Here is a 22,580-nt window from a genome sequence, read left to right as displayed (position 1 = left end):
AATTTTTATTGCAGCATTATTAGAGCAATTATTGCAATGAACTTCTAAAACAGTTAATGAAAATGGTTACCATATTTGATTAATGAAATCCTCTTATGATGCCATCCTCATATCAATCATTTGGAGTGTTCATGACTGCTGATGATCAGATATAGTAGATTGTCGCTTTTTTGCATAACGTTGCATTAGCCCTCTGTTAATATTGTAGAAATGCAGCTAACATTCCATCAACAGAAGGACCAAGACTGTCCATCTCTCTCTGTCAGTACCATCTCCAAGTCCATGAAATCGAGAGAAATGAAACACTGCACAAAGGAATGCAGTACTTCGTTTCCATAAAGGTGCGCCTGCAGTTCTTTTTTTATATAAATATAAACGCAGTCTTGCTTGAGTTATTGAATTTTATAATTATTATTGCCCTTCCTTAAGAAGGCAACTTAATTTCTCCCAAAGGAAGAAGTTTAAATCAGTTGACCTGATAATTTTGCAACAACAATTGATGTCAGGGTCAGAAATGGAAGAATTTATGTGCAAATTACCATTAGTGATTCGATCCTCGTAATCTGTGTACAGCCACGTACTTTATTGAGTTACATCATAAAATAAAATATCGTTTGAATGGTGTCTGACCGCCTCGGATAGCTGAACGGTTCAGATCCATCATATTCATGGTTTAAATCCTGCGATTTCACCCTAACCACCATTTGTTTTAATTGAACACATGATAAAGGCACCCCATTAATTACGATGGCATTCTAGATTGCAGAAGCATCTAGAATTATCCTTTTCTTGAAGAAGGACACTGTTTCGGGTTCCTTCATGTCTCCAGATCAAACAACTGAAATTGGGTGCATAGGATTGTCATTAAAAATATCAATCGTTGGGTTGCGGTGATTGCTGACTTCTTAATGGTCCATATCTTTCAGTTGTTTGTCTTCCACGACAGTTGGTTTCGAGTCATTTTTGTCACTCGTATGGAGAGGTCTGGATTGGATTGCCGTTTATGACTGGAGGAATTTATAAAGTCCTCTTCAGATCTCCTAAGGTTGAAACAGTAGGACTTTCTGGGATTGTTGAGTTATTACGGGTTTTTTGGAAAACAGAAGAATCTGCCGGTGAAAACCTGGTGAAAAATGATCCGAGACCCTCGGATCATTTTTCACCAGGTTTTCACTAGAGATCACCAGTCTTCATCGAGAAATTCCAGTAAAATAACACTGTATTCATAAATCTGCTTTTGTTCGTCTTTAAATGTCAAGTGCCACAAAGCATAACGCGAAATAACATCCACTGGTATAAAAACATGCGATGCATAATGTGATGATGCAGACCTCAAGACTAATTAAAAACAAAAAAAAAAAAAAGAAGGAACTAAAACTAAAAAAAGTAGCCCATTTCGCAAGTTACTTTTCAAGTAATGTTGAAGAGGAAAAAATGAAGAAAGAAATGCAACTTTCCAAATATAATTACCAACGAACAGACGCCAAGATGGTGATGACGCCGAACTCGCCCCTTACTCGTTTTTCTTCAGCTTAACAATTAACGTAAAGAAAAATCAATTTCTTAAGAAGTTACTTAAGGCCGATAATTAAGTACCTTCCATTTTCTTGCAGGAAAACAAAAAAAAAAGTGCGAAATGCCATGCATTACCGATGCACGAGATGAAAAAGAAAATAGCCTGAAAGGTTTCATTATTCTTAGACATTTCTGAAGAATAGAATATAGCGCGGGGAGGTGGACATCATTTATTGATGTAGAATTCAACCATGAAAGAAAATCAATCGGGGCTTTCTAAGCGAGCAGTTTTTACTCTTCATTAGGAAATAGTTACTAACGATTTGATATGAATGTATAAAAAGAAACATTCTCGTAAAATTTATAGAATTTGTCTTCATTTAAAGTAAGGTGTCATTTTTTTTACTTGATAGATAAATGTTGGAGTAGCTGGGAGTTGTTATAACAATCTGGGAGAGCGTTGGAATTTTAATTCGTATGAACAAAGCAGCGAATCCAATATATACAATTGGATGTTGTTCTATATAGGATTCATTCTTAAAAGAGAGAAAATAAAAGCATTCAAAGTTACCTATAAATGGAGCGGCTTTTGTGGAACTGGAACCTTTCTTGACTTTTCAAAACATCGTCCAAAATATAAGATAATTATTCGCTATGGCCTGAAGTAACACGACACGTGAGTAACACCTTGGTTCTTGGTGTCGATGTCTTCTATGTCGATGTCTGCAATGCGTCATGCACTGTTAGTTATGTGGGGTCATCAGCGTGACGAATAGCAATCCAGTAAGGCATTAGGGTTGGTCGAAATGCAGTTGCTATTTGAGGGGGGGGATGTACAAAAACTAAAACAAGCTTTATCCGTGTAATGGCGTATTTTACTGTTAGTTCTCTACTTCTCTTTGGTACAAAATCCCTCATTAGGATTCAAACGATGCCATCAAGTTTCTGTAATGAGAATAGCGGTGCCACAGTTTAATGTAAAAACTTTAAATTAACGTAGAAACCATTACGTGGTGGAGCGTAAACCTGATGTCGGGAATCGAGAGTCAGCTGGTATTAAACATTTCCCATTCGTGAAAACTCTCCGCGTGCTGAAAGATAATAGAAAACGTTGCACCACTCAAAGATCACCTTGTTAAGCATGACCTGTCATGACCACAAATAAGAACATTTTTCAGGGTGTTGTGTGTGAGGGAAGTTGCGCTATAAAGGCAAAGCTATTTGCAGGGAAGGGGATATCAATTTAGCTTTAGAAATCGTAATACCACCTGTCTGAAGACATGGCACGTGGAAGTGAGGAAGATGTGCTTGTAGAAGATAGCAAAATGCTTTCATCACTTCTGCCGAATGGGACATATCAACACCAAATGGTAGATTGAATGGAAAAGTGCTTAACTCCATTTATTTTTCTTAAAAATGACTAAAAGAAATGAAATAATAATTATTATGATCTTAAGATATAGCATATTTTCTTAAAACGGATTGGACTTTGAGCAATTTCATTTCTTCATTGCTCAGAACTAGTCATAATGATTCCTTCCTCTCCCACACCTCTAGAAGCTATTTTCAGTTACTTTAAAGTTATCTTATATCCAATTAATCTTTATAAAATTGCTCCCATTCTTGCTAACCCTATTTTCTCGAGGGCTTTTTGGTAGATTATGGGGGTTGGCCCAAAAGAAAGTTATCACATATTAGTTCCGGATAAGTTTTGAACGGATAAATATGAATCTTTGCGCCTATACAGGTTTGCGTGCGCTGTTTTTGTTATGGGTTACGAGATGGCGCTACCAACGGCTTGTGGCGCCGTTCACTTAATTATATATGACGGAACTCATAGAACCATGGAATGTGCAGCAGTTCAGTTGTTTTATTAAATGTAGAAAGTGACAGTTAAATCCCAAATCCATGAATAGTTGATGGTAGAACGCAATGTGGTTTCTGTTGGGTTACGCGAAGGGAGAGTACTAGAACATCCATCACTGGCCTCTTTGGACTTTCATGTGGTCAGTCCTTGGGAAAAGCATCGGTCAGGGTTTGCAAAAGATGACGAAGAAAATGTTGCTGTGGAAATCATTCTTTTGCATCAACCATGTATCAAGTATCTTCGTTTTATGAATGAGGAACAGACGCATTTAACCCATGCTTGGAACAATGACTGGACTACTTGGAAAAATAGTTAGTGCTATGAACTGATTCGGTATCCTCGGTACAGTCCAGACTTATCGCCTTTCAATTATCATGTTTCTGGAAGATTAAGAATGATCAGGCAGGACGGCGATTCCACAAAGGAACCTTTGTGGAATCGACAAATAAAGGAACCTTTCAAACAGTGTCTCCAACAGTAATAAAAAGACTTATGAGCAAGACATAAAAGTGAAGTGTGCAGTGGGATAAATCAAGTGAAATTAAAGTTATACAACATTTTACGATAAAAACCTGAATTTTATCGATAAATTAAGGATCAAATTTTAGCCAGTTTGGGGCAATCAGAAGGGCGTTATACGGACGGATGGACAGCGGATGCTAATCGGCCTTAATATATTTTTCAAGGTTATCTAAGAGTGAGTAGAATCGAAATACTGTATTTAATGTTGCTTTCTATTGGAATGTTGAACCAATTTACTTCAATTAAAAATTTACCGTAGAAGGGAAAGATCCATCAAATAAGAAGAGTGGAATTAATAGTTGTGAAATCCATTATTCGCAAAATATATGCAAGTCATTCTTCGAAACACTCCGATAAGTAACTCTTCTGGAAAAATTTCGGCCTTAATTATTCTTCCAATTACCATCCTAATCATGAGCCAGTGACAGCAGGTTGAAGATAATTCTCGCAAAGAAACAACCCTAAGAGAGAACAAGAGATCATTCCCAAATTACATCCGAGCAAGTCGCTTAAAATCGTTTACTCTCAGTGAACAAGGAAGAGTTAAGTCGTGGAACGCATTACAAAGATGCAAACCCTCCAGGCGACAAGATTTAATGCAAGATGACTGTTTATGAAAAATGTCTTTCTATTAATTTAAAACAAACTTCTCAGACAAAGCATTATTCATTTCCGTGGAAGTGACTGCTTTTGTGTGAGCAGTTAAGTGTTTATTTTTTTAGTAACATTTCTTTAAGATATCAAATTAAAGCTCGGTAGCGTCATCGGTATTCACATTGAACTTAATGTCCAGTACCAAAGTTTAATATTTTTAGCAACTCACCAACGGTTGCAAAAAGCCATATTTTCTGCAAAACAATTTCGTGTCTCATAGTTTGAATTTCAATGTCTTTTGCAGAGCGCAGACTTTTCCATCCCTATGCTGGACCATTAAGATAGACAACCCCCCCCCCCAATGTCGTTTCGTTTGTCAGACACTGATGGTTTTCATTCTCTGCACCAGTGAAGAGAAAATCCTCTCTGCCTGTCTATCCTCACTCTTCAGAGCTGAGTTACCTCTGGGATATTGAAGACCATGGACGACAACATAAATCTCATTATTTCAAACGATGCCATCTTATTTGTAATCGAATTTTACTATCCCTTTCCAAACGATCGGCTTATTTAATTCAGTTTAATCTCAATCTAACAACAAAGCAACAGATTTCATAGAGATACTGCCTTCGATCTGGTCAGTGGCTCAATATTCAGGACGGCAAAACCAAAGTCAACTAAGTGCTTGCTGATACAACTGAGATGCGCGTAATTTTAAATACTACGTATTTTCTAAGTATTCGAGTTTAGTGTGAAAGTGATTTCGACACGGATGTGATAAAAAGCTAATTCCGTTTTCCAACAGCGTCCGATCAGGCTGTGACGATTTCTTTAAAATGTGAGCGTGCAGAAGACCAGTTCTGTAACTGTAAGTATTTTATTATTATAAATTGTTCCAGAAAAAAAAATCCTTCGATCTTTCTGATTAAAAGCCGCCTTAACTGCACTCAGAATTCTCTTTAACGACTTTTCTTAAAGTGACAACGTAATCATCGTCACAGAACGCATCACGAAGCAATTGACCGATGCGGAGGGACTTGTTAGAGAAGCCAAACATCCCTTTACATCAATACTTGCCATTACGGCTCTTTAATGTTCTTTTTCACCAAAAAAAGTCCCACGACTGACTCTCCGTGGGCATTTATTAAAGAAGATTATCATCGGTGCTGTTCTACAACTTCAGCTCACTTCTGCGCAGTACGATTTTTTTTTTTTTTACGTGAACGAACGCTATTTAGCAAAGAGACAAGGTGAATGGAAATAATTCGGGGGGGATAGGAGAGGAATAGCCAGAATCTGAATTGTCTTTAACATACTTACAGAAGTGCTTAAATTTTAAAAGTATGTAATCGCCTCCAATGGTGGGCCACGAAAAAAAAAGAAGTCCAATAAAAGGATGATTCGGATACGTGAAAAAACAAATGCAAACTTTATAGAGTAACCCGACCAAAGCTTACGTTACGTTGAATTACTTGACAAAATGCCTTAACGAGAAAAAAAAAGTTGTTAAAATATTCCTGAAATAATTCCTCAATGTCCAAAATTTTCTTCAAAATAATTCCTCAAATTCCTCATTATACAAAATATTTCTCAAATAATTCCTAATTATTCCTCATTGTCCAAATTATTCCTCAAAATAATTCTTTATTGTTCCTTAGAATAATTCTTTATTGTTCCTTAGAATAATTCTTTATTGTTTCCCAAAATAATTCCTCATTATCCAAAATAATTCCTAATAATTCCTCATTATACAGAATATTCCTCAAAATAATTCCTCATTATACAGAATATTCCTCAAAATAATTCCTCATTATCCAGAATATTCCTCATTATCCAAAACATTGTTCAAATAATTCCTTATTGTCCAAAATATTTCTCAAATAATTCTTAATTATTCCTCATTATCCAAAATAATTCCTCAAATTAATTCTTTATTGTTCTTCACAATAATTCCTCATTATCCAGAATATTCCTGATTATCCAAAATATTCTTCAAATAATTCCTCATCCAAAACATTCCTCAAAATAATTCCTAATTATTCCTCATTCTTTATTGTTTCCCAAAATAATTCTTTATTGTTCCTTAGAATAATTCTTTATTGTTTCCCAAAATAATTCCTCATTATCCAGAATATTTCTCAAATAATTCCTAATAATTTCTCATTATCCAGAATATTCCTCAAAATAATTCCTCATTATCCAAAATTTCCTCATTATCCAAAACATTGTTCAAATAATTCCTCATTGTCCAAAATATTTCTCAAATAATTCTTAATTATTCCTCAAATTAATTCTTTATTGTTCTTCACAATAATTCCTCATTATCCAGAATATTCCTGATTATCCGAAATATTCTTCAAATAATTCCTCATCCAAAACATTCCTCAAAATAATTCCTAATTATTCCTTATTGTCCAAAATATTTCTTGAAATAATTCATTTTTCCTCATTATCCCAAATATTCCTTAAAATAATTCCTCATTATTCAGAACATTTCTCACATAATTCCCCATTATTCCTCATTGTCCAAAATAATTCCTCATTATCCAAAATATTTCTCAAATAATTCTTAATTATTCCTCAAATTAATTCTTTATTGTTCTTCACAATAATTCCTCATTATCCAGAATATTCCTGATTATCCGAAATATTCTTCAAATAATTCCTCATCCAAAACATTCCTCAAAATAATTCCTAATTATTCCTTATTGTCCAAAATATTTCTTGAAATAATTCATTTTTCCTCATTATCCCAAATATTCCTTAAAATAATTCCTCATTATTCAGAACATTTCTCACATAATTCCCCATTATTCCTCATTGTCCAAAATAATTCCTCATTGTCCAAAATAATTCCTCATTATCCAAAATATTCCCCAAAATAGTTCCTCATTGTCCAAAATATTCGTCATTGTTCATCATTGTCCAAAATATTCCTCAAATTAATTCCTCATTATCGCGAGAGGTGCCGAAGACCGATAGCTCTTCACCAAATTTCAGGACTAGCAGATTGCCTTCCTCACAGAATTCTATAGAGACAGTTAAAAGATTGATCACGTGAAAGAGACTGAGAAATTCTCAGTCTCAACAGGAGATGTAGGCTGTTTAATCTCCCAGAGAATTGATCATAAAATACATGCTCTGCGCCTACAATACTCTGACCTCCGACAACCTATTGGTTGTCTGCGTGTCGTGTTAACTGCTGATGTCGAAACCTGCGTTAATTCTCCGCACATTCTCTCCATCGCAGACGATTGGCTTCCACCTTCTGCCCATCATAAAACGAAACGCTCAAATTTAGTTCGGCAGAAACTTTGAAATGCGGGCAGTTCAAACGAGGCGTTGCTTTGTTTCCTCTCGCTGCCCGCATTAATTGCGAAGAAAGTCGAGAGCTGTTTTGCCTAATGAGCCCGTCATTACTCCGTATATCGTGCCGGCCACGCGCTGCGGGGGGGGGGTATTTATCAAGTGCCGTACTTTGTAATAACTCCATCGAACACTCCATCCCAACCATTACGTCCGTATTTGGGATTATAATTCCTTAATGTCTTCCTCGTGGGAGGAGGAGGAGGGGGGGGGAAGAGTTCGCCGGCAAACAGCGAGGACAGTAATTAACGGGCGTCTATCGGCATGTTCGCCATGTTAACAGGCAATTTCACCGCCAACTTTGCTTTTTCATCTTCGCCATTTTTAAGGGGACAACTCGGCAAAACCGCGCTTGCACAATTAATAAAGTTGCCGTAACGGACTCGCAATTTGCGCACCTTCTCGGCTACCCTTAATGGGCAGCGCGATGATAGCGGCGTTTGGTGGGGATGAAAATATCGCGCAATAAATGGGGCACTTTGCGATTCTTTATTCTGTCTCTCGCTTCTCGGGGAGAAGGAAAAGAAAGCGATCTAAGTGGATATTACACTTTCCACCATGCATCACTCCCTAATTCATTCATTTGCATAATATTTACATCCCAACGAGGTGCTTAGACTCGGGGTTGCTATGGTGTAGGATAGCGCAAGTATGGTGCTGAAAGGCACAATTTAAGGCATTAAAAAGAAAGGTTCTGGTGGATCTGGAGAGAGACAACGAGCCAAACGAGATGTCTCTCAATACCGCGGGCAGATTTAAAATTCGTTATATTCAAGAAGACCAAATTATAGGATTTTTAATTTGTATCGAGACCGACTAACTCGGTTACACTGAGTACTATCAAACCTATCTCGATTATATACCGTATATTTCGGCGTATAAGTCGCCTTCACCTTTTTTGTTGTAAATTCGTGCTTTATCATATAATCGACATGTAAACAGACCCCTCTTTCAGTCATCTTCCATCAGTAAGCTTTGAATCACTTTTGGTCTTTCTTTTAAAAGATTACTGAGAAAACTGTAAAGAAAGCGGTGAGTGTATAAAGTACTCCCTTACGAATTTAAAACCTACGTGCATAAAGTATCTCTGAATGCGGTCGACTTTAAAATCATATTTTCTTACCAAATTAGAGAGGCGAGTGATAAAATAGTAATCTGATCCTTCATGGCCAGGGATTTTACTGAAATGAGTAGATCTCGTGGAAAATGCCGTTTCTCAATTCTTTATCAGAACACAGCAGTTTATACAAAGTTCATTGAAATAACAAATGAAGTTTCAAATGATTCTTAACGTATTGACATTATTAACAATAGTCTTTTTATACAAATAAAAAATTAACTGGAACTGGGATAAAATTAAATCTGAGTTATTTTATAAATTCTAGAGAAAAAAACAAAACTGCCGAAGCAACATAGAATTAAATAAAAGCGTCATCAATAGAAGCATTCGTAGCGCAGTGATTGAAATGATCTTAATTAAATCGACCAAACAGCGTTGTCATTAATCGTGCAGCCAACCTCGTCTAATCAGACACAGTTGATACAGCAACAAGAGAAGGTATCTGAACTGACAAAGGATACTCTGAAACCGCCTCATTAATCGAAGGATCCGGTTTCTACGCTACAGATCCCTCCATGAATGTGTAAGAAAGTAAATAAAATGTAAAGTGAAATAAAACGAAGAGGTAAGAGTTGTACAGTATGTTAACTAACAGAATCGGTAACTTCTGCTGAAAATACCATTATAGATTCAATGAACTGCAATCAGAGCGGTTCGGCGTTTGTAAGTCTGTTTTATACTTCTTTCTTCAGTTGTTTCTTTAGAACTATTAAAAAGAATCGTAGAATTTATTCCAACAGCATTGAGAAGTCAATAAAATACATAAAGGCACGCTCTTCTTTAGAGAGAATCCATATGGTGAAGTTGATCAAAATGTGTCCACCATCTTCAATTTTGTTTTTATAAAAGTCTGGATTCAACTGACTAGTTTTCACTTGAAGAATAATGGCTCTCGTGGTAGCACAGTTGGTATAATCATCGTCTTCCACACAACGGGTGACAAGACCCGAGTTCGAATTCTGTCAATGACGCGAGGAATATCCATGGGTCATTTTCACAATGACCTATGGAAATTCCTCTGAGTTAGTCGATCTCAGGCGAGGGTAGATGGTTTTTTCTCCCGAAAACTCGGGTTTTTTTTCCAAATAACAGCAAATCGACCACAGAACACACGTAATTTAAATTATAAACGATGCAATATGGTCTAATGGCTGATACGCCTAAAGCCCTACAACAACTTGGACTGGATATTTGTTTTCAGGGTGCACGTTGCTAGTTTCATGGTGGTTATTTGCCATTCCGATAACTTTCCAAGCAAGTCACTAAATCTCCAGAGACTTCAAGATTAAAGTTATCCATTGTTCGAATCAGCTGGACTTGAAGCTCTAAAAATCGCCTATCTCTGATCAAAATGATATTTCACTCAAAAACAGCTAATTCATCCCTCATTCCAGGACGATTCCATATCAAATAGTATCACAGTACGACCCCAATGAGAAACCTCACTCTTTGAAAAGGCAAACTGAAACAAGCCGGCGCGTATCTTCTGTGGACAAATTCGATCGGGAAGTTTATAAGGCGAACTGTCCAAGACTTTAACTGAGAAAAGAATTTTAAAAGAGAATCTCTTCGAAAAATTCTCCATGAAATTGGATTTTTTTGGAAAAATCTCGAAGCGAAATAAAGATTTTAATGGAAAAAAAAATCATCAACGATATTATACTTAAGAACAAGATATTTAAGACAAATAATGCGACTTAGAAGAGAAAGTATGCTTATCTTCATATTGATGAAACTTGGATCGATAGCAATTTGACATTTAGTAAATGCTGGCAAAGTCAAAATGTATGCGGCGTCTATCATTCAGGAAATGCTTCAAAAACGACTTGCGTGCAGGTGGAGAAATGGGATTTATTCTTAATTCAAATTTAGCGTACAAAGCAAACACAAGGGGGCGGGGATCATCACGGTTAGAAGATTAAGCAATAATAATAAAATACAGCGTTTAGATTCACCCGTTTGAACCCAGCAAATCGATCATGAGATTTGGTCATGCGCACATGAATTCAGGGTCACATATCACCTGGTCGGACAGTAGGTTATTACTACCCATAGGTGCTAGGGTACCCAGCTGCTACGTGCCCCATGGCTGAACAGAAGCAGAACCTGAACATGACTGATAACTGAAGAGATAAGTAGACAGACATGAAACCGTGCTGGAGCAAATTAAAAATTGACCTAATTTAGATCACAACAGATACTCCAATATTCAAAGTAGGAATCCAGGATTAAGAGCAGCTTTCCTTTGTACTGGTAGCGTGCTTTAAGTTGCAGTGGATAACCTGGGAACTGTGGCAACTGGCCTACACCTTATCGCAATCCTTGACCTTAATTCTTTCTGCTTTTCAAACCCATTTCGATAACTTAAGTACCGAGACTTTTCTTAAGTCGAATGGTTATCTTATCTGAGCTACCATTTATTGAATTCAGTTTGCTTATTTCCGCTCAAGTTACCATGTAGTTGGAACATTAAAGGGAGGTGATTTTTTTCCCTCGGCAATCCTTCCTTTCTTTTATGCCTGCATTTTGGAAGAGCAGTTCCAGCGACAAGAGCACGTTTATTTTGAACACGAGGAACAGATGCCCTTTTAGAAACTGCGAACGCATGCGCGTTAAATGACGCCTCTTGTTTCTGCCGAACAACTGATATACTGGCTTTTAGTGTTGCCATGGCACGAACACTTACATTTCCAGTGGGGTGCATTGTTTGCAAAGCGTGGATAATTCCGAGTCCTATCGCAGTCCATCAGCCACCACACAAACCACTTAGCGTAAACTGACTTAATAACAGAAATCCGGAGCGATGTTAGTAATGGCTTTGTCACCTTGCATTTGATCGCATCATCTGCTCCGCATACCTTCCTCCTAAATGGATTTCCAAGGGTTGCTTGACTTCGCTGTCACATCCAGCTGTACAGCTCCGTTGTTCGCGAAACTAGAACAAACACGTGCAGTGTTGAAATTCGTTATAAAAGCGAGAGAAGGCGCCGACGTTTGCCTCCGTGTGGCACACAAAGAGAAGCGGCGCTGGAACGTAATCCCATCAGTTGCTTCTGGGAGCGAACAGGGAACTTAGATCTATCGGATACTTCTTCGGGGCTGGTTATTGTCAGAAAACTTCGGATACAATCAGTTTGGCTGAGCTGAGGAGTAGCAATGCGGACAGGTACAAAAGGAAGCCAACAAAACTCACGCACTTGCGTGCTTTTCAGTGGTTTGGCGTTCCATGTTTATACAGGACAATGAGAAGGGGGTTGTGGAGTTGGCAGTACAGCAGTTGATTAAAATGTCGGAGCGATGCGCTGTAACTTTCTACTGTTTGGTTTTTATATGAACTGGATACTATCAGTCATTGGTAAGTATGCTTCTTATCCGGTTCTTTGCCAGTTATGGTATATCAGGCAGAAAGGAGTACGAACACTTATCTTCTTCAGCACCGATGGCGTTACTGAAGCCCACACAGGTAGCACAGTTGGTTGAATGGCTATCCACCACACAACAGGTGGAAAAGACCTGAGTTCGAGACCTGTCGATGACTTGAGGAATTTTTATGGGCCTTTTTCACAACGTGGCCGAACTAATCGGTCTCAGGCGAGGATAACATGGTTTTTCTCCAGGAAATCTGAGTTTTTCATCCAACAAACAGAAAATCGCCCACAGAGTTCACGGATGCCCCTAAGACCCTTCTACTACTATTACAGCCTCACTGAAGAGTAGAGGTCGCCTCGGTAAATAGTAGAAACACTAGATGCTATGCAGGTGTAGCTTCTAATACTTTCTGATCTTTGTTTTTGTTTCTTATCCAAGCATTTTTGTAGCTGTCCACTCCTGTGGGATAGATGAGGTGGAACGAGTGCTTCGGAGTAGAGATCTGCAACCATCTAATTTCAACAATTGTGAGAAGTAATTGAGTCAACACAGATTAGCATCTCTGTGGCATTGTTTCGACACCTCGTTGAGTCCATGCAACAACGAATTCGCATTGTTCTAAAAGTCTAACTGGGGTGGACCCACTAGTTATTTGTAGGTAACCTAATAAAGTGTCTACTCACAATAAATACCTATTTATAGTAATTATATTATATATAATACCTAAGTAAAACTGTAAATGCCATCTAAATATCTGAGAAAGGACATTTATCCAGGAATCTGTAAGCAGATTGCAAATAAGAACTTTATTCTCCTGTCAATAAAGTATTTCTTTAGGTCAACTTTGATGGTGTTAATGACTTTATTAGCGGGGAACATGAAACTAATTATATTAATCAAGTCGAGCTTGGGAACCTGATGAATCCATAAGTAACATCGGGAACTATATGGGTTTTTATCTTAAACTTCAAGAACCTTGTGCGTTCTTTGGATTATTTGGTGAAAGTAATCTTGGAAGACTTCCTGGATAACGAAATGTAGCTGCTTTCCATGCAACCCGAGTGTTCGTTTTGCAGATGAGCATTCACTTCTGAAATGATTAAACTTCAAGCATTAGTTTCCACATCAAGTCAGAACCACGAGCTGGCACCAGAAGAAAGTGGGGTTTTATTGATCCTTTTCTTGGGAGAAAAAAAAATATATTTGTTTATTTATTTTGTCAGAAGCGTAATCAATTTATTAATTGGAAAATTTTGTCCTCTTTTATTTAGAACATCCTTTAAATAAGAAAGACAATTTTAAAACTAAAACGTCTTCGAATGAACTTTCAAGAGAATTGTGTAGTATATTTTATGTGAGGTTTATGAAAATCCGGCAATATCTGTGATATTTTGTTATTAAATCAAGTCTTTATAACTGCTGATTGGCATTACGCGTAAAAGCTAAAAGAATTACGGAGTTGAAGAAATTTTATGTAGCATTTGTCTACAAGATGGCGCCTCTATATGATCAATTTTCTTTTAAGGGGTATAAACGAAAGCCAGAATCCATTCGTCCACGATTTATTTTATTTTACCTGGCCATTTCACAATGAACATAAACAGTGGGCTGCCGTTCGTTTTAAAAATAAAACCTGACTGGCTTTAAATGTCAAGAGTAATTCTCCTCTAGATAGGAAAAATTTATATATGTGAAAATTTCTACACCCTAACTGAAATCACGTAGGTCTCCTGCAGTTTTAGAACAAGGCGCGGTTATATGAATTATTATAGTTCGCGAACAGCGACAGTTCCTTCGGCCACACCCAATAAAAGTGAATGCCCTCTTGCATTAAGGATTCAGTGGACGGAGTCATTTCAAATTGTCTTAACTAACTGCTCTGGGAAACCAGCATGTGTGGTTGCATTGCACGTGCTAGCAGCGTGTGTCCACGATTGTAACGCTGTGGTAAAACAATTAAAAATAATTAAATTTGGTGAAATAATTGATTTTTCTAAGCATAAAAGGTTGAAAGTAACTCCAATAAAATCCAATTCACATTTAATGGAATACCTTATGTTTCACTCTGTACCACGACAAGATCGTGGACGCTTGTGGGAAGTCTTAAAGGAAACATATCTGAGCACCATAAGAAAGTTTTTATTTAACATCCCATTCCATGAAGTGAATGTTACTTTTTTGGTCATTCTACTAATTAAAGCAGTAAATGTTGTTTTTCAACGTCAAGAAAGACCATTAATCCTTGCTTTCATTGAAAAAAATTAACTGGCTGGTTAATTTTTAGAATTGCTATACTTGAAAGTATCTTTCGAAATGCAATAATTTAAAATTTCTTCTGCTGTATTTCTTCCATAGAGAATTGGTGAGGATTGAAGGGATTTACTTATGACATTTTTTAATACTTTATTGAAGACTTTTTGAGTGTGATAAATCGTAACCTCTTAGGACTACAGTAATTAATTTTTATTAGGCGAGTTCGCATATATGCATGTAAAAACTTAATCCACTAAAGACTAAGTAACCAAAAACAACTAAGCAACACACACTACACTCATTTCTGATCATTTTACAGAGTTTTGTATTTACTTGACTTTCAGTGGATGGAATTTCATGAAATTTTACATTTAGTTCTTTTTGAAAGGTTTGTCGAGCCATCCTAAATTTCATTAAAATCGGACAAACAGAATCCGAATATTATTAATTTTTTGTTCTTTGTTCATACAAATTTGTGTGGAAAAAAAACTACATAAATTAAATGTAGTTTTAATGCATTATTTTTGGCTTTAAACAGTCCATGCACGCTTTAGCGTGTATTGTTATGTGAAACTCGTGAACGTGACGTTCTTTGTGCAAGACTCGTGAATGTGACGTTGCTTGTGCAAGACACGTGAACAGATTCATATACAGTAGAAATGATACCTAAAAGTATATGGGAAAGAAAAATAAATAATATACAGTTGTATGTAAACTGAACGCATAAGTTTACAGAACGTAAAATTATAACTTTATTAAGTGCTCTATAAAGAAATAATCTTAGTAATTAACTTCTCAGTTAATTACTAAGATTATTAAGTTGACTACTATACTTTACTTCTATTTATCATAGAAAACGAAAAAACAATTAATTGGAAAAAAAAAAAAATGCAGAAGTCGCAGAAATTACAATGAGCAAGCATCTTCTGTAGAATCTGTATAAACTGAAAACTTCTAGCCATTAGTATTTAAAGAATTCATGGTAAATATTCGGAAAATTGTTATTCTTCGTGCAGAGCAGGAATTATCCACCTTTCATTAATAAAAAAGTGTGGAGAGGACTCTAGAAATAAGTTAAAGGCAGAGAGTTATCACATGCATTGGTTAACCAACTGAAACTTCTGAATTGGAGAGGGAAGCTTACCTATGTGGTTGTTCAATGAAATCCTATTGAAAGTCATTGAAATATCGAGTGCAGCTGCTTAAGTTTCTTCAAAACATTTCATCAAATTTGCTCATTGGTAAGTAACATATGCCGAGATATCACCACTGGGTCAGGTTAATTAGGTGGAAGCTTTCAAGACAGTAAAGAGTTAATTGTCGATGGATTTCTTCATTACTTGGAATAACTGGTTGAGTAAATGCCGTGGGGGCAGCAATAATTCATCGATTAGAAATTGAGTGGATATGGGCATATTTCCATGTAACAGAAAAAAAAAACCTTTTTAATAAGAGTGTAAAAACGTTGGAGTTCAGTTTTCTGTATGTTTCTCTACTTGTCAGGATCTGAAGACGGCCGGAGATTATTCAGGATTCTTCTAATCTCTTCCTATAGGAAAACTAAGAGAAAGTTTCAATGGGTTCTCTAATAGTAGGAGTAATGATGAGAATGCAATAGAACTATCGGAATGTAGTAGAGATAAAGGTATGAATGGGCAGAAATTGTAGTCAGAGACTTTTGCAAGTGACCAGAAAGAGGGTCGATAACCATTAATTCAAGAGACAATTTTATTCCTACATGAATAATTTAAATGATATGACCTAACAAGTTATTAGGATCAAGAGATTTAAAACGGTAGTCCAGCCAAAGAGAAATGATTGAAAATCATGCAGATAATTTCTGTTAGTGCCATTGTAATTGAAACGAAAACTTCCATGGAAGAGTCTTTGCAATGAGGAAGAGACCACATCCAAGGTACCTGAGGTAACTGGTGGGCAGCTAACATTGTGATAAATTTGAAGGTTTTCGGTGACGATAATATCGAGGGTCAGTTAGGCTCTTGTGATATTGTAACAAGTTGTATCGATTGTCGACTGTTTTGTTGCTTCAGGCCAATTGGGTGCGTGATCATCTCCAAAATATCATTCGGAATTTTTTATTCAGCTTAATTAAAAAAGAAAATACTTCCATACTTTAATTTCGCACCGTTTAAGACAAAAAAAGTGTAGAATTGACAGCTGCTCAGACGTGCATACATGTAAATAGATGGTGACCATTAAACCACAGAGATAATTGTAGTTGTTCGCACAGGGTTCCGGATAAAATGAAGGAAAATAACGTGTCGAATGAGTGAGGCAGAGAATAGCCATCTGGTGGGTGCTTCCATAATTTATCACAATCAGGATGCGACAAATTTTCTGGATTCATTCGGTGTCATTAATTATTAGTGAAGTGCATGTTCTGAGAGCTTGTCATCTGATCGATAGTTTTCATTCAGGCTCGGCAGCAGTAAAATTAATGACAAAAGATTGCTGAATAGATAAAAGCTCTGCTCGTGCATCTCTCTCTCTCTCTCTCTCTCTCTCTCTCTCTCTCTCTCTCTCTGTCATTGGGTTTATACTACAGTAGCTGCAACACCTTAAACTAAGCTCCTTTTATTCGACGATGCAGTTCTTAATTATTATTCAAAGATAGTTCAGAGACAGTTGAAGCTCATTTCGAATGCTGAAGAAATTTATGTAGAGGTACGGGGTATTCACATTTCATTTAAAACCACAAAAAATAATGAAATGGTGCACACCTAGGCGAATTTCTTTCGGTGAAACATTTCTTCTTCAGTATCTCTGAAGATAAAAAAATAACTTTGTTCTTTTAGCTTTAGGACCTTTTGAGTTTTCATCCAGCGAAATTATACTTCGTTCATTGAGTTGAGCACGTTGCTACAGATCGTCCACCAACTAACTTTCTAGCATTACTACTGCAACAGTTTGACTTCACGGCAAAGAATATCCATTTATCAAATGAACCGAGCAATTATGATTAGTAATCCTCGAGTAGAGGCGCCTGAATCGATTGGTATGTGACCTACTGTGGTGATTTGATTATCAGCTCTTGATTCCATGTGACTAATTAGCACTTTAGTCGCCACACCATCCGAAGGCTACTGGGATATCGGCTGTATCGATTCAGTCCTCGTTATGAACTGGAAGCTTTAATGATCTCGATCGACTGGCTAGTTGCTATATAGAGATTTATGTGGTTACAGCAGTTTATGATTTATCCTACCAAAATGCATGACGTCAGTATAAATACGGACGCGGTATGCAAAGGCTAAGAGAATGCAGTAGACCTCTAAAAGTTCTCTGAGGCACTTGGAGCAAAACCTCACATTTCCATAATAGTTTATGGGTTGTGCTGAAGGAATGTCCTTATGTCGGCTGGGCCATCCACCATGAACTGTTTCTTCAAATAATTAAAAATAGTAATCGAAACGAATTAATAAGAGTAGGATTCATTGCCATTCTTCCTCCGGTTCGTGTTGATCAGCTCGCAAAATCCACAGCCCCAAGTTTGCCAGATTTCTTTAGAAATTCTTCATTTCAAAGGCTCTTGATTGTGTTTAGTATCAAGGTCTTCTAAATAAGCTTCCATCTTATGGTTTTCTAACTGTCGTTGTAATTGAGTGTCCAGTTTTCTCTCTGACCGCTCATTGCAAGTGATGGTAGACGGCTCTCTGTCTTCTAGCTTCTCTACTAATGCTGACGTTCAGTTATTTCTTTCTCCCACTCCACTCCTCTTGTATTTTAATGACAGTCTTCCATGGACTGGAAATCCTATCCATAGTTTTGCCGATATAGCACATTAACTTCCACCTTCCAGTTTGAGAAATCTTATTCTGCAGCTTTAACTTCTCGAATATCCACTATCAAGATAACAGTTAACAAGAGAAAGATAACAGTTAATATAAATCCTTTTAAAACTCAGCCCTGTCTTATATCTCGCAAAAAGGATTCTTCTGCTCATATGTTTATCTTTGGTGACACTCGTGTTTCTTCACGAGATCATAATATCTCTATTAAGGATTACCTCGACTTGTAATCTCTCTTGGCATAAGAACATCGCAAATATTGTTTCTTCTGCATTTAAAACTAGGTTTTGTCTTTTGCTCTTGGAGTTACTTATCATCTAAAGACTTGCTCACTCTGTACAGATCTGAAACCCGCCTTACTATGGAATATTGTTTCCACACCTGGGGCGGTGCCCCAAAACCTTTCTCAGGATTATAGACTCCGTTCAAAACAGGGCAGCTAGGTTAATTAATTATCTCTCGTCTAATTTCAGAATGTATCTTCTTTCATATTCTCAACCTTCACCCAAGTACAATACTAAGTACTACACGATCTAATACGTTTCGTGTTTAGGGATCGCATAAAAAAATGTAGGGACATTGAGGACTGTAACTGGAAGCCGTCGATACTTCCATTACACGTAGATTCATCAATTTACTGCACTTAACTTATCTCCTGTATGTGTGTGTGTGTGTGTTCTCCTTTTTTTCTGACTTTTCCCCCACTAAAACCAAGGAATCTTGAATTGTTCTGTTCCTGTTATTTAACCACGCGTTATGACCTTCACCCTCTCTCTATTGATTCATTGTATATTTATTGAGCGTACCACTTAATTTCATTGTATACCGTTCATCTTTAAACTTGATTGTATTCAAACTACACATTTTGTAACTTCGAGCAGAATTGCACGAAGTTACAAAATATGAGTGGAATTGCTCAGAGTTAATTAATACCAGTTACGGTTTCTGGAAGTGGATCATTGGAGAATTGCTTCCGGATACTTTCTCCCGCCGAGGCTGTTCTTATCATCTCAGTTTCATGAAGACATCTTCTTGGAGACAGCGATGTATGTTCCATTAGCAAATCCTAAAGGTCAGAAACTAAGAAAGAGTCAAGAAATCGGACGGTTAAAAATCGTTAAATGACAGAAAATAGCGAAAAGCAGACAGCGGCAGGGACAAAGAGGCATGCAGGAGATTAAATTCCGTAATGGGTTCTTCGATCCATGCGAAGCACGTACTAATGGAGGACGTTCTACTGATAGAGCTTAAATTAAACTCTGACTGGGGAAGGGGGTTGAAAGCCTTGACCCTAAAATAGAAGTTTGCAGGAAGTAATCTTATGTGCGATTGCAACTGGGAATGTTCTTGAGAAACCAATGCATGATGGGTCACTTATGGTAGTGCTCGAGGAACGAAGCCGCCTTCGACTGGAATTAAACGGTTAAAATATAGAAATCCCGCATTTTTTACCATCTCGAAGAATCTAAAAAGCACGCAGTGATTTTCAAATATCAATCAGGGTCTCGATGAAACTATGCATGAGTTATTTGCGTTGGAGCTTACAAGGAAATGTTTATTAATTCTGCTTTTCTAAATATTCCAACTCGATTCTCTGAATATCTCATCAACATACGTCGGATGTTCGTTTTCTCTGGAGTTCAACGAACGAATTTTTCTTTCTTTGACGCAGTCATCGGAAACATTCCGAATTATTTGGAAAATAAATAATGTATAATCCTAGATACCATTCAAACGTTCCACGTGGAAGGAACCTTTATTCTTATGAATATCTGCGGGCAAATTGAGAAATTTTGCTGGTGACCGACCGAAGATTTCCATTAACTCAATGTACACAAGCCGCGATGGATTTACTTATGGAAATAACTGCCCCTAAAGATTTAAATATGCAGGTACGATTCGATTATACTTTTTTATGCATAAATAATACCAGGTCTCATCTCTCTTCAAAAATACACAACAATTCTTTTACTTTTGCCCACTTATTTACGATCTAACGTACACGTACCATTTTAATGATATACCTTGCTGTTTACATTTCCATCTACGACAACTGAAGGACTGAAAATATTTGATTACACTAAGTAAGAAGCCTTTACTTTCAATACTTTCCTGAATGAATATTGCATTAAGATATTCTGCACATAGTTATTATCTTTCAGAAGCTTGTGGTCGCATCTCATTCAACTCCCAAACAACCTGGACTACACACTGTTCTTTAAAATATTAGTCATCGCCCATAAAGGTCATTCTTTCAGCTTTCAAGTAACAGCGGAGACTTCTTAATTACTATCAATCACGTCAAAAGTTTGAATATGAAACAGATTTTTCTTTAAAATTACCTCTTAAAATATTCCACTCGCCATTCAAATTAGCAAAAGTAGAATTGTAAATACCGTCTCACCAAAAGAATGCAGGCAACTTTCCTAATGTTGTAGGCGCCTTGCCTGGACACATCTGGTAGCTTGTAATATCAGTATTATTGTTCGCAGTAATGTAGATATCAAAAACTGAGTGGCGAATTGATGGATCGGAATCGCCAATTATAATCCACCAGTTTTCCACCTTCTTCAAAGAGTTACTTAGTTCGGCTCGAATTGAGCGATGTCAAGACGTCCAGAGAAGTGTCTGTAATTGAGCATATTGTCCATAGGAATCTGCATGCATGGATTTTTATTGCAGCTGCTGCTCAAAAGCTCTACATCATACCAAGGAACTCCAGACGTTATTGGAAACAGTTACCATGCAGTAACGAGTCGCGTCATGGAAGGAAGGGGCAGTATTACGGTGCGGGACTGCTTCTCGTAGTTGGGATTCGGACCGTTGGTTGCAGTGCCACAAACTATCGATTCCAGTTGTATGGCGATAGATATCGTGGACAATTTCGTGGAGTCCACAATCTGGCATCGCTATGGAAATGGAGTCTTCACATTCCAGTATAGTTGGTATAATCACCGTCCTCCTCACACTGGGTGGAAAAGACCCGAGTTCAAATTCCACCAATAACAGGAAGAATTTTTACGGGTCTTTTCACAACATAGCTGAGTTATGCGGTCTTAGGAGAGGGCAGCATGTTTCTTATTTTCGAAAATTGGGTCCATCAAGCAGCAAATCAACCACGGAACACACGCAATTTACAGATATATTATATACGGCGCATAGGCCCCAATTCCTGATGGGCCTAAATACCAATAACAACAAAAACAACGACATCAGTACTGCTCCATTCTGTACAGGAGCAGCGTGAAAATCTGGTTTGAGGTACAATAAATCGTAGTCCAGACCTGAATCCGAGCAACATTCGAATAAAGTGGAACGCTGGATCAGAAGGCGGTCAATCTTGCCTTTTCTATAGCTAGCTAGTGAGTGTGCTGAAAAAGGAATGGGTAAAACTTCCTGCTGCCTTCTACAAGGAACTAGTCGAAGTTGTTGCAAGGTGGAACTGTTCTGTCACTATGGCCGAAATTCGGCTTCTTCCTTTGATCATTAAACTTGCAGAGTCCATTCAGTCAATTCCTAATGGTATCCTTCTATCTTAATTTAAGTCTTCCTCGGCTTCTTTTGCCCTTTGTTCCGCCTTTTAATTTTTTTACGAATTTTATATTTGCATTAGATCGATGCGTTCATCCTATTTTTGTCCGCTAACTTTTATCTCTCTTTATCACTTCAATTTTGCATTCATCTCTTATCGCGGAACTCCTAATTTTATTTTGTGATCTTTCTTTAGTACCTTCCTTTCTTGAAAGTCCAGAATATTCTTAAGATATTCTGACGCTACTTTTCTGTATAATTTCAGTAATATACATTTTTATTCCTCTATAATTTTCTACCTTGTTTTAGTCTCCTTCACAATTGGTATTGTGCTACTTTTTTTCCATTCAGTACGTATTTTTGAATAATCTCTATTAAATATATATTTTTTCCATTTTTTTGCACATTTTAATTCATTCTTAAATTTTGCGTGTCGAATGATGTGAATTGAATTCTGAAGCATTGCCTGTTAGTTACTTCACATGATATATAAGTCATCGTCTTATCCCTAATAGAGTTGGACAGAAATTCACAAAGTTATACTTCTGGCAATGGAAATGAACACACTGTATTTCAGAGCCAGCTTTTTATCAAGATGGCTTCGTGTTGAGTCAAGCCATCTACATGCAGCCAG

At 37.1% G+C, this 22,580-nt stretch overlaps 1 protein-coding gene across 2 annotated transcripts in view; it reads right to left on the bottom strand.

Annotated features, from left to right (window-relative positions):
• LOC150084526 (protein king tubby 1-like) overlaps window positions 1-22,580 on the bottom strand; it is a 100,508-nt gene that overhangs the window by 39,378 nt on the left and 38,550 nt on the right. The window lies entirely within an intron of this gene.

The sequence above is a fragment of the Mastigoproctus giganteus genome, chromosome 6, assembly GCF_048544385.1.
Source record: "Mastigoproctus giganteus isolate SK-2022 chromosome 6, ASM4854438v1, whole genome shotgun sequence".
Lineage (NCBI taxonomy): Eukaryota > Metazoa > Arthropoda > Arachnida > Uropygi > Thelyphonidae > Mastigoproctus > Mastigoproctus giganteus.
The sequence above is the reverse complement of the archived record's forward strand: the minus strand, read 5'-3'. Positions and strand labels throughout refer to the sequence as shown.